Below are 12,898 nucleotides of genomic sequence, written 5' to 3' on the forward strand. Positions count from 1 at the left end.
GAAATGAAACAAAGTGCATGTAAAACTTAACATATACTGTAAATGTCACAGTCTGGTTCTATGTATATCTATGGCTTCTGTTACGGGCATGTAGATATCTTCAGACCTGGGCTGTTCTCAGACAGTGCAAGAAGGAGATAAACATCACTTCCTTTGTCCACTATTTTGCCTGCTGCTGGGGCTGCTTCGCTGAAATTTCGTAGGGAGTGCTATTCAGCCAGTTTGCATCACTGATGGAATATTGTCATGTAGACGTGTTCAGGCCGGGATGAAGTTTGGTGCAGACTGGAGCATTTACAGTAAAGTTATAGCGACACTAAAAAGTGAGACATGTCTGTCTTGCTCACACCCGTGTCATCAAAATCATGCAAATTTTGGGCCCATTCACTGGAATTTCAATTAGTAAATGGAAAGTAGTTTGTGTGTAAAACAAATTAATTTCCTAATTTTCATCAAGTCTATTTTTAGAAAAGTAAAGACTTTTGACCCACATAACCTGGTCAAAGTTTGATTGAAATGTGTACTGTCAGGTGTGTAGAGACAATAAGTAACTGCAGCTGGACACAGAAAATTACTCATATATTTGAATGGAGAGTGTGAGCGAACCGCTAGGTGCTCGTGCCCTAATAAAGGAAAAACTGCAGTACAGAGCTACAAATTTTAGTTTTGATGGTATTTTTCTGCAGCACTTAACACTAAACTGTCACCCTTACTCCATTTTTTCCCTTCTCCTCATCGGTCATCCCCACTACTGAATTATAAATATAAGACCTGTAATTATCATAAAATAAATGATAATAACACCAAACTTCATACAAAGTTGGTATATAATGTACTGTATGTATATAGGCCTTTCTGCTGTATCCTACAAAAATGAGCTGCATTCAACCCCCACACCAGTGGCGGCTGGTGACTCAAAAAGCTGGGGAGGGCAGGAGGAAAACCAACTTACCACATCAAACTATATCATTGTCCCCCACCTGATGAAATCAGAGGGGTGGGGGGCAATTTTATATGCCAATAAAACAATTTGCTTTTAAAAACAAAAACCCCTGAGTAGTGCAAAGGCTGCTTCTTTAAAGACATTTAGCATATACATATTGTTTCTAAACAAAGAAGAGCTCATTTTAGCCATGGACTGGTTCAGATGTGTGATTTTACCAACAAAGTGAAATTCAAATGTATAGTATTGTTCTATTGTGACAACAGATTTATGTTCTCATCAAAAACAGACAAGATATCACATGATTTACATGCGTTTCCTGTGTATTTTTCTTAGTATACAGAAATATATAAAGTACCACAAAGCTTATAATGTGATACAGGAACAGATCAGTGCTGAATACTAGAAAGACTGAACACTAAAAACATTCACAGATCTAAAAGTGTAGGTTCACATCAGAAAGTATTAATGCACGTATCAAATACATGACTTACACACTCTTATCTATGTGCACGACATACAAAATATATAGGATGTGAGTCACTGATCGGATCATTTTTAGGATCAGCAAAAAAAGGGGGGAGACAAATAAAACTTTGTTTTCTATTTATTTTGTAACACACTAACAGCACGAAACAGCAATGAACTTTTGCCCATGGTCTTAAATGAAAACATTCAAGACAAACAACATTTAAGATGTCCAATGTTTAAATAAACTAAAATAAAATATATAAAATATTCAATGCTCAATTATTGCAATGTGAGGCATGATACCTTCCTCTTTTGAACACGGTAGTGAATGAAACAGCCTCTGTCCACATCATCAAAAATTGATGATAACTTAGAAACATGAACACACGTGTTGTCCTGCAGCTTGTTGAACGAGCCACCAAACAAACATTCACCGCTAACGTCAGTTAGCAGCTAGATGCTAATTAGCTGCTGAACTGCAGCACATCAAACAGCGTGTAAACATACCTACACATGTCACTTCAGACCCGTCAGATCATGGGTCTCAATCAATTGGCCCGCAGGCCGATATTTTGTGGCCCCCACCTTGATATGAAAGTTTAATATTAGTGCGGCCCGCGAGTTTTATTTGAATGGCACTTTACTGTGTTGTGTGTGGAGGGTCCCTTTATTACATAAGAACGCACCTGCCAATCACAGGGGTATATGGCTGCTTCACAACAACTATGCTATTTATATAAGAAGAATGTGCACTGAGAATGTGCGCACTTCAGTCTAGATTGTGTCGTTATTTTTGCTATACAGCTTTCAGTAAAATTCAATGGTGAATTATTAAACCTTATTAAAGCATCATTCTGTTTATTTCAGCATCATCTCTCTGTTAACGATCACTTCCTTTTGAAGCACTTTGTAAAGTCAGTTTCAACACGAGCTCTATCAATAAATCATTTGTCATCATTGACGTTTAATAATGATGACTGACACCTTACAGTGGTGACGGTTTGCAGAAAAATGTCATGAATTAGGGGTAAAGTCGTTTCAAATATCCACAGCAGCCGTGCGTAATGATCAGCTGTTGGAGAGCCTGTGCGTAATTCTCACTGAGGTCTGATGAGCAGAACGGACACAACTGTTGACATACAAACGGTGGTTTAAAGACCTTTACATCCATTTTTGGCTCACTGTGACAGCAAATGAGGCTCGTGCCATTCCATAGTGTGTGACATTTAAAAAAGCAGAACCAGGTGTATCTGCGTCTTTATAAGTCTGGCAGATAATAATGTATGTGCATATTTCTGTCACATAATGCCACGTTGTGAAGTGAATTAAAAGTTAATATATACGTTTTCATGAACATACTTATGTTTATCCGACAGAGATCATAAATACAGTGTACACAGAGTGTAACATAACGCCGTACAGCTGATGCTGCTGTGCCACACGTATACGTGAAGTATAATAACTCTATGATGGAGAGTAATGTATTGCTCAGTATGCTCTATTGATCATTATTTTAACTTAAACTGAAGCATGTAAATATTTGATCTATTTTTACTGATCTCAGCAGAGTTTTATGAATACAGAACCTTCCATAAATAATGGTGACGCCTCTGTGAACCAGCAGAGGGAAACCTCACATATACTTATACTAGTGATGAGACTGGAGGGTTCATTCAGTTCTCAGCAGGCATTAAAGGTACAATCCGTGATAAAAATGTCAACAAAAAGGCAGCTCAACTACATTCAAAATACAAAACTGATTAAACTGATTGATTGTTACTTTAAATTCTGATTGGATAGAAACAAACAATGATATGACACTTCAGTCATATAAGTTCACATGCCAGCATTTTATGTGTTGTAAAATCACATTTTGGGCTTTAGTACAAACAAACGTGTCAATAAAAACCTTTGAATACAAAACTGTGATTTTCACAATATATGTAGCTACTAAATTCAACATTCCTGTACAAAAGTGAAAGCCATGTATCTCCAAAACATCAACTTCTGACAGTACATATTTCAATAATCCAATGTGTTTAAATTGGTTGAATTTAAGAAGTAAGAAAATCACCAAATTTGGAGATAAAAGGTTTTAGCCGGACAGTCAGGATATGGAAATCTACAGTACAATAATTTCCAAATATCATCAAAATGAGTTTCAGTAATAAAATAACAATATAAACTCTATTCACAATGTGACATTTTCCTTTAACATAAATGGACACTTTCAGCACATTTAGACATTAATGTGTCTTTGATTGTGAATGTAATTCACTTCAGCAGTAATGAAAGAAAAAAAGTTTTGTACATTATTAACAGACAGTATCAGCTGTAATGTTTCCTCTGTTCTATGATCACAGGCAGAGCTGTGGGGATCTGTAGGCTTTACCACCCTCTAAAGGCAGCAGTACACTGATGATTTCACAACAAGTCTGTTTACTTTTGAAATCTTTATAAAAGATGCACTGAGCCGCAGAAAACACTAACTAAGACTTTTTTGTAAAGGTACTCACAGCGAGCTTCTGGGCTGTGAACACAGTGGCAGAAGAAGTTTTGTAAAGAATAAAAACAGGAGAGAGATTTCACAGTAAATCCTGTCATTTTTTATACCTATAAAGACACATGACCAATCACTGCAGAAGGTGAAAACCATCCTGATGCTTTCACAAAGTTAACGTTCAGATGCAGAACTTCACAATTCAACCATTGCGAAGGAGTTCTCTGGATGGTCCTTTATTCGTGGTCTGGTGGAGGTTTCAGCTTTGTTGTATTTCTTCTTCTTCCAAGCAAAATAGATGGCAATCCCACCCAACAGAGAAAGTACCACAGCTGCTCGCAAAACAAACACAAGCAGTGAGTTATCTGTTCAAATACAGAGACACAAAAATCACATGTCAAGTTTCAACTGTGACAGCAAAGTTATGAAAGTACTACAGACTGTATCAGCATGTGTGGTGAGAAAGTTTTCACTTATTAATGTACCATGGGTCATCACTGCTGGAGTTGGTCACAGTTTGATTTGAGGGTTTAATTGACACTGTGATGCCAGTCTTCTTACCTGTAATGTCTGTGATCATGGGAGGGGTTGTTGTTGGATCAATACACAGAGTGTTATTGGCTGAAAACACCCACTGTGATATGTTTGTCCCGTCGGGTAAGGTGCAGTTGATGAATATGAAGCCTACGGACAAACAAACAGATCAACTGTGAATAATGTACAGTGTAATAATTAATTATCAAGTTGATTTCTAGTTATGTTCTGTCTCACCACACGTAGATATTTTCTTTTCTTTCGAGACATTACTGACGTGATTCCTGACCGAGCAGACCAGTAGTCCTGAGACGTCTTGTTTCAGAGTGATGTTGTTGGTCTCTTTATTTCCAGAGAGGAGCTGAGCGTCTGTCAGTGTGTGTCCATCCAGAGTCCAGCTGTACTGAGGACTGTCCCCTCCCTCAGAGGAGCAGGACACCCTCATCCATCTCTGGGACAAACACTCAGAGCCCAGCAGGACAGAGGACACAGGAGCTGAGAGAAACACACTCACATGACTTTTTAATGTGGCTTTAAACATATTCAGTGTTTACAATGTAAATTCATATACAGAAGTACAGACTAAAATGTTTTAGGAAATGCAACGCTATACTGTAGTTGTGTGGTAGACTTTGAGTGTTTCATGTGAAATGATTGTTTGGAAGGTAAAATATAGAAATAGTATTTGTTCAGTAGTATGTGTATTTATGTAAGTGTATTTATCTAGTTTAATTTTCTAAAATCATTTGTTGGTTTATTGTGAATAATACAAATTAAATGATAAGATTAATGATAGCAAAAGTAGATATTTACCTTGAATAGACAACTGAAGAGTCCGCTGTTCTAATTGCTGTCCATTTGAATCAAAGATATGAAGGGTATATTCAGCACCATCAGTCCTGCTCAGGTTATTTATCCTAAATGTTCCATTACTGGGAGTAAAGATGGATCTGTCCTTCATCTCATTAGACACAATCTTATTTTTTGTCACATAAAGTATATTTAAGGTTTTGTTTTTTGTCCATTGGTATTTAAATATTTCTGAGGTGTTGTCCATCAGCTGGAGCACCACAGTTCCTCCCAGAGCTCCATAACACTGAGCTCCGTCCTGTCTGCCATCACAGTGGGTTTCAACACCTGGAAAAATAGAAAAATACATTTTAAAAAAGTTATTATCACAGTTTTGGTCATTCCATTTCTACTAAATTAATGACTAGGACAATGTACTATGCCGGTGCAAATATTCATGTTTTAAAAGAAACATTAAAGGGTACATATTATGTTTTTTGTGATTTTCTGTTATTTTCATACTGTTATGATTTTGGATATCTGTGTTAAACATGGTCCCAGTTCTAAAACTTGAGGTTAATGTATGAAAAATAATCCCTGTTAATATTCAGGGCTTCAGCCTGCTCTGAACGCTTCATTTGTTTTTTCTGGTCGTGTCAAGATGGCGAGCCTATATTTGCGAAACCCTCGCCAGAATTGTTAGGAAGTAGTAACTTTATCCCACGCCACATTTCAAGTGATAATTTTAACCCAAACCATGACCTTTCCCTGACCCAGTGCTTCTCAATTATTTTCTGTTACGCCCCCCCAGGAAGAAGAAAACATTTTGCGCCCCCCCACTCTCCACTGCAACTATAAATAGTATCATTTGTCTATAAAATTGTTATAAGTACACCTCTGCATAACATTGTATCCTTATTAACATTAAAGAAAACAAAAAAAGAAAGAAGTATAGATCAACTTACAACAAAGAATAATTTTATTAAAATTGTTTTTTAGTTTGTAACAGAAAAGATTTAAAGTGCATCAATTTGCCTGAAATTAAAAAAAATTAAATCCTTATTTAAACTATAAACATTTTTGACCGACTGCCATTTGATACTTAAAAAAAAATTAAATAAAATCAATAAATAATAATAAATTAAAATTGATCAGCAACATTAACTCAGGAGCACAATATATAAAACACTTTAACCTACAAAACAAAAATGAATAAAACAATTTGTGCTGATTGTTTTTTTATCAAAATGAGGAAGTCAGGATTAATGGCTACAATGAGCACGTTTTGCAGTGCACAGCTTTTCAAAGCGGGGTTTGAAGCATGATACTGCAACTCTCAGCTCCTGTTCAATGTTTAGCTGGGACCTGTACTTGGTCTTCAGTGCAGCAACAGCAGAGAAGCCAGTCTCACAAAGATATGATGTTGCAAAGGGAATAAGGATGCCCATAGCCTTCTGCCCTTAGAGTGGATACTGCCTCTCTACACTCAGCCAGAATTCACTCAGTGTCTGTGATGTGAACACACAGTAACACACAGTAAACACACCGGTCCGGCATCGCACCGCCCCACTATTTGAGAAGGACTGCCCTAACCCAAGTGGTTTTTGTGCCTCAACCTGACCAGACCTTAACCTTTGCGGTGTCACATCATAAAACATTGATAATAACACGTTCTTGTTGTTTTATACAGTTTCTAATAAAGAGCAGGGCAGGCATATGTTGGATATGAACTACTGTTCATTGCCAAACAAATACAGTAAAACTATATTTCTGGAGTGATTGTGATAATTATTACTCAGCAGCACTGTGAGATGTTTTCATTCTTCCTCACAGATTCAGTCAGAATACAAAAGATATTGTATATCTCCAGGTTCCTTAAGATTTCATTGTGATCATTCTGTCATTTCTGATTTTTGGTAAGTGAGAGGGTGTCCGTTGTTCAAATTAAATTTCATTCATTTTGTGCTATCAACTGTATTTGCAAAATCCTGAGATTTGGATCTCACTTTCAAAAATTTCATTAACATTTATTTGCTTCACAACCTGTGATTTCAAAGTTAAACTACAGAAAGCTTTCAGGTTGTAACAACATCAAACCATTTACTGGCAGTCAACTGCAGCTCTAAACTATCACTAAACTATGTGTTGTGCGTCATACTCTCTAATGAACAGGGTATGCACATGAAACTAATCCCTGAAATCTTAGTTGTCAGTTGATTCTTCTTTGTTAAAAGTATTTATTTGGTCAAAGCTGTTTTCTAGCCTGGAACAGTATTTAAGCTGCATCAGTTAGGATGATGTCAAACTGTACTTATTGACTAAAAGTGATCTCGTGGCTGCATAAAATCATCAATAATGATTTCTAATTGAACACAAAACATCTTATTTGCACAATATCAAATCCAATACTAACATGTCAGATAGTGAAACAGCTCACCATGAGAGACTCCGAATAGTATCAGCAACAGTCCAACCACAGCTTCCATGTCTCCTCACTGTTCAGCCTCTGTTGACCCAGTCAGCAGCTTTCAGACAAACTTCTTTACTTTATTCAATAGAAAACATGAACATCCTACACTGAACAGCCTGAAATGTCTTCTGTTAGAGATCAACCTCAGATTAGAAGGTATAAAAACTGTATTGAATTCAGTTACAGGTTTTAGAGGTGGAGAGGGGGAAAGGAAGTGAATTTAACATGGTCACTACTTACAAGAAAGAAAATCACACACCATCATCTTCTCAAGAAATTTATGTTGTCATGACTTCCTCATCTCCTTCTTTCTTGTACTACTCAACAGTCTCAGACATATAATGAATCCTATGACAAACAAAACTCTGATACTATACTTTACACTAACATTACATTTCATTTGGCAGACGATGAAGTACAATCCAAGCCACAGGTGACATGTCATGATGTCATGCAGTACCAACCTAGCAGCTGTTGTCTGCTGTATTTCAGTTCCCTTCCATGATGCCCAAAAGACATCAGGACAACTGAAAACATAAGATAAACTGTAAAACAAGTGATTGATCAGTCTTTTGATACACAGAAAAACATTTACTGATTCAATAAATGAGGCCATATTCTACCATCAAACTGGGATTTTAGAATGACAGCTGGTAGTTCAACATGTAAACTGTCTATTTGTGCTCATGGGGAAAAGATTAAAGGCCAGTTTAGCACAACTATGTCTCTGGATCATCATGTTTGCATCAGTCATCTATGATCTAGGAGACTCCAGTTGGAGACCCGGTTTGTGGACTTCCTTTGGAAGGTAGTTTATTCATGAACACTTATTGTAACACTTTCATTTTCTAAAATTAAAAGCATAATAAAAAAACAAAAACATGATTTTTAAGGCTCTTTACACTTTTATTCAAATACAAATACACATAATTTTGCTGCCTCAAAAAAATATAGATACAAATACAAATACTGGGCTTTCTGCACATCCCTAGTAGATATATATCTACTGTATTTCTATTAGTTCTTGTTGGGAATATAAGTTTAAAGTGCAGTGAACATTTCCAAAGGAGAGCTGGGTTGGAGCTGAGAGCTCCAATCCCTTAAAAATTGATATTGAGTCGTTTTAAGTGATGAAAGCACTCTTTCAAGTTCTGAAGAGCAGTGATCAGTTTCCACAGATTTGCAATTACAGCTTACAGTATGTAATCGCTGCTATGAATGTGTTCTGTGTTCTAACATTTATCCCACATTCACGTGCACAATAGTAATTAACTAAAACATCAATTTAATTCAAACTTCTGGTTAATACAGGACAACAAGCAATTTAAGTCAGCAACCTAATTCATATAAATATTCAGAATGTGGATTTGTTTCTCCTCCAGATTTGAAAGTTGGAGCTTAAATAACTCAAACTCTGAATTATTCAAATAATGAAATAGTTAAAACTTGTTCAATGTTACTCTGGTTGAGTAATATGGATATCTATCTTTTAGTTTTGTAAGGTACTTTGTTAACTGGAATCCACAAACACACACATAGGAAGTGCATCAAGCAAAATATAGGAAATATAACTTTCTGGTGTTAACTGATAAACACATCTTGTGTTAAGAAACTGACAAGTTGTTGCATCACATTTAGTTTTAAACTATCCCTTCTTTTAACTCTCTCATTTCTCCAGACAGAAACAGAAACAGAAAAACTATATATAATAATGTATAATAAGGCGTTCATCCTAAAATAATGTACAATAAAAATTATATAATAATATAATTAGTAATGAAAAGACTACATGTTAACTCCATCTACAAATTCACCCCATGAAGTAACTTTAATTTAAGAGTAAGCAGGACAACACAACTCGTTCATATGTCTTGTTGCATCCTTTAACTGACACAAATGGTTTCAACACCCTGTAATAAATAAAGCTAATAAAGTAGTCTTAAAAAATCTATTGCAACAAATTCAGAGACCAGTCATTACATGCAAACTTATCTTTGGTCTTCTAGAGAGCTGAGGGAAGAGTACCCAGGAGTACATTACAAGTGATGAATGATAATATATGTCTTTGTAAAAACGCTGAACACTGTATATCACCTGCTTTCATGGACCTTAGCGTACACACATTCATCTTCTGTTGGTTTAACAGTTTTCCGAGGTCACCCTGAAAACTTGACTTGGCCGTACTCCACCTCCATCTCTGCCGTCTGATGCATCTAACTCCGTTGCTGCTGTGCGATCTTCACATTAGCATAGGTCGGTTCTTGCTCATCTTCCTCTTCTGTAGAGTGGAAGCAGGAACACATAAAATGCTGCATAACTACACATACTCAGTGATAACAGTGTATTGTTAAGGAAATTCTTTGACATTTTGGGCAGTAGACTTGAAAAGACTAATAGCACTCTCCTGTTTGTACATTAAATATGAAGCGATAGCCAGGAGACAGTAACTTAGCTTAGCACAAAGACTGGAAACAGCTAGTCAGACTCTGTCAAAAAGGTTAAAAGTCCTCCCTCCCATCTCTAAAGTTCACTAATTAACAAGATATAACATGAATAACCGAACTTTAGAGGTGCTGGTACGCGGATTTTTATACCTTCATATGGAGCCAGGCTAGCTGTTTCCCCCTGTTTCTAGTCTTTGTGCTAAGCTAAGCTAACTGGCTGTTAGCTTCACATTTAAAAAACATATAAGAGTGGTACTGATCTTCTCCTCTAAGTCTGAGAAAGAAAGCAAATCAGTGTCTCAAAATGTCAAACTATTTTAATCTATAAGGAGACAAAAAGCAATCATCTTTGAATGCAGTGATGAAAAAAGAAACTTTGTACCTTTAGGTTTGTTGTTTTAGATACAAACTTCATTTGAACTTTAAATGAGTCATGAGACTTTGACCTACAAATCTTGAATTTACATGTGTTTTCTATCCTTTACTGTTCGGGGCATGGCACAGTCCAAGGGCTTCTGTCATAAGCATGTAGAGGTTGTCAGACCTGGGCTGACAGGTCTGGTCAACTTTACCTGACTTTATAAAAAGAAGAAGAAAGAAACAAACACACGATATACAATAGGGGCGAAAGGGGCGGAGACCCTCTTGTATCTGTTCTCTTTCTTTCTTTCTTTCTTTCTTTCTTTATTATCTCGCCACTTCAGACCTAAATTTGAATCCCTAAACATGCTCAAAAACTCACCAAAAACTCACGCACACCAGGTCTGGTGAAAAATTTGATAAAATGTAAAAATTAACCCCCCAAAATGCCAAAATGTGCTCGAGAGCGCCACCTATGTAACGAATATGGCTGCCACGACCCGTAGGAATGTCGTAGAGTGATCGAACCAAAACTCAATTATTCGACTCATCAAGACCTACAAATCATACACTGACACCCCTGACCTAAATCCAACAGGAAGTCCACAATACACACATGAAACTATGACTTTTCCCCAATTTTGGACCCCGAATAAGCGCTATCTCCTCCTAGGGCCTTAATGGTATCGGCTTCAAAGTTTATACATGATTTATCACACTGTGCTGAACAAAAGTTATTAAAAACTTTGTAATAACTCGAACGGTTTAGATCTAGTAAGCCCTGAAAGTTAAAGTGCGACATCACACCTTACAATGTAAACCAATGGGGAGGCAATCTCTGTTCATGGACTTTGTGCCAAACTGGGGCGTCTGGCGTCTAAACTATAAGTCAGACCACTTTCAAACCTGTATCAATGGATTCGCGATGAAAATTCCTACTACAATATGATTTTTAATTTTTTTGTTATTATCATTTATTTTACAATAATTATGAGTCTTATATGTATAATTCAGTAGTGGGGATGACCTATGAAGGGAAGGGAAAAAATGGAGTGAGAGTGACAGTTTAGTGATAAAGTGCTGCAGAAAAATAAAATCAAAACTAAAATTTGTAGCTCTGTACTGCAGTTTTTCCTTTATTAGGGCCTGAGCACCTAGCGGTTCGCTCACACTCTCCATTCAAATATATGAGTATTTTTCTGTGGCCAGCTGCAGTTACTTATTGTCTCTACACACCTGACAGCAGTGTTCAATGCTTACTTTTTTGTCGAGAAGTACATGTGTTCCTAAATGAAAAAAAAATAGGAGCACACATAGAAATTTAGGAGCACACTGAAAAATGTTCAAGTAACTGTTAATTAAAGACATCAATTTATCACATACATATTTAAATGCTTTGTGTGTGTGTATGTAAATCAAAATGTATGTTCTCTTTAGGGGTGCTTGATTATGGCAAAAAGCATAATCACAATTATTTTTTGCTCAATATTGACATCACGGTTATTTAACACGATTACTTTTTGACTATCATTTTGGGCGATTGCCGACATATGCACATATTTTTTCCCACTTGGCTGAGGAAACTATTACACATGCAAGCATAGATTGTACTAAGTATGATCAAAAAGGACAATATATGAGGGAAGAACTCAGGAAGACTGGAGTTCCGGAGCTCAGCATTAAAACTTTAATGAACCTGCCAAGTGGGTGGAGTAGCAGTTTTTTCTTTTTGAGTTTATTAGACAGACAGGATTTATGTGTAGGATTTAATATGTGGTTTACAGTCCAAAGCAGAGGGTGGCGGTAATGTGCCTAATATGCTATAATTTAGCTATCATTGAAGCGTGTGGCCGTGGCGTGGCGTTGAGTTTTGATGTTTCGCCATGACAGAGGAAATTGCTGTAACTTCAGTGCAAATGCTCCAGTCTGCCCCAAACTTTGCATGTTTGATAAGAGTCCTGACCTGAACACATCTACATGACAATATTCAGTAGTGATGCAAACTGGCTGAATAGTGCCCCCTACGAAATAGCAGCAACGCAGCCCCAGCAGCGGGCAATATAGTGGACAAAGGAAGTGATGTTTATCTCCTTCTTGCACTGTCTGAAAACAGCCCGGGTCTGAAGACATCTACATGCCTGTGACAGAAGCCGTTCGACTGCATCGTGGCCCAATGTGCACGAAGGCGCGAAGGCCCGTTCAACACTGCTTGCAGCTTTAATTATATTACATACCTGCCAACATTTAGGATTGAAAAGAAAAAGTTCAGTTTTACCCCCTTAATACTCAAGTTGACGACAACTATTCTCGTTACTGTAAACCTTTGCGAGTTGAAAGCCAATACGTATTTTATCAAACCACCTGTTCAACCAGCACAATAATAATAT

At 36.9% G+C, this 12,898-nt stretch overlaps 1 protein-coding gene across 1 annotated transcript in view; it reads left to right on the forward strand.

Moving 5' to 3' along the window:
- LOC121909983 (tumor necrosis factor receptor superfamily member 14-like) overlaps positions 1–12,898 on the forward strand; it is a 124,899-nt gene that overhangs the window by 69,725 nt on the left and 42,276 nt on the right. The window lies entirely within an intron of this gene.

Source organism: Thunnus maccoyii, chromosome 13, assembly GCF_910596095.1.
Source record: "Thunnus maccoyii chromosome 13, fThuMac1.1, whole genome shotgun sequence".
NCBI lineage: Eukaryota > Metazoa > Chordata > Actinopteri > Scombriformes > Scombridae > Thunnus > Thunnus maccoyii.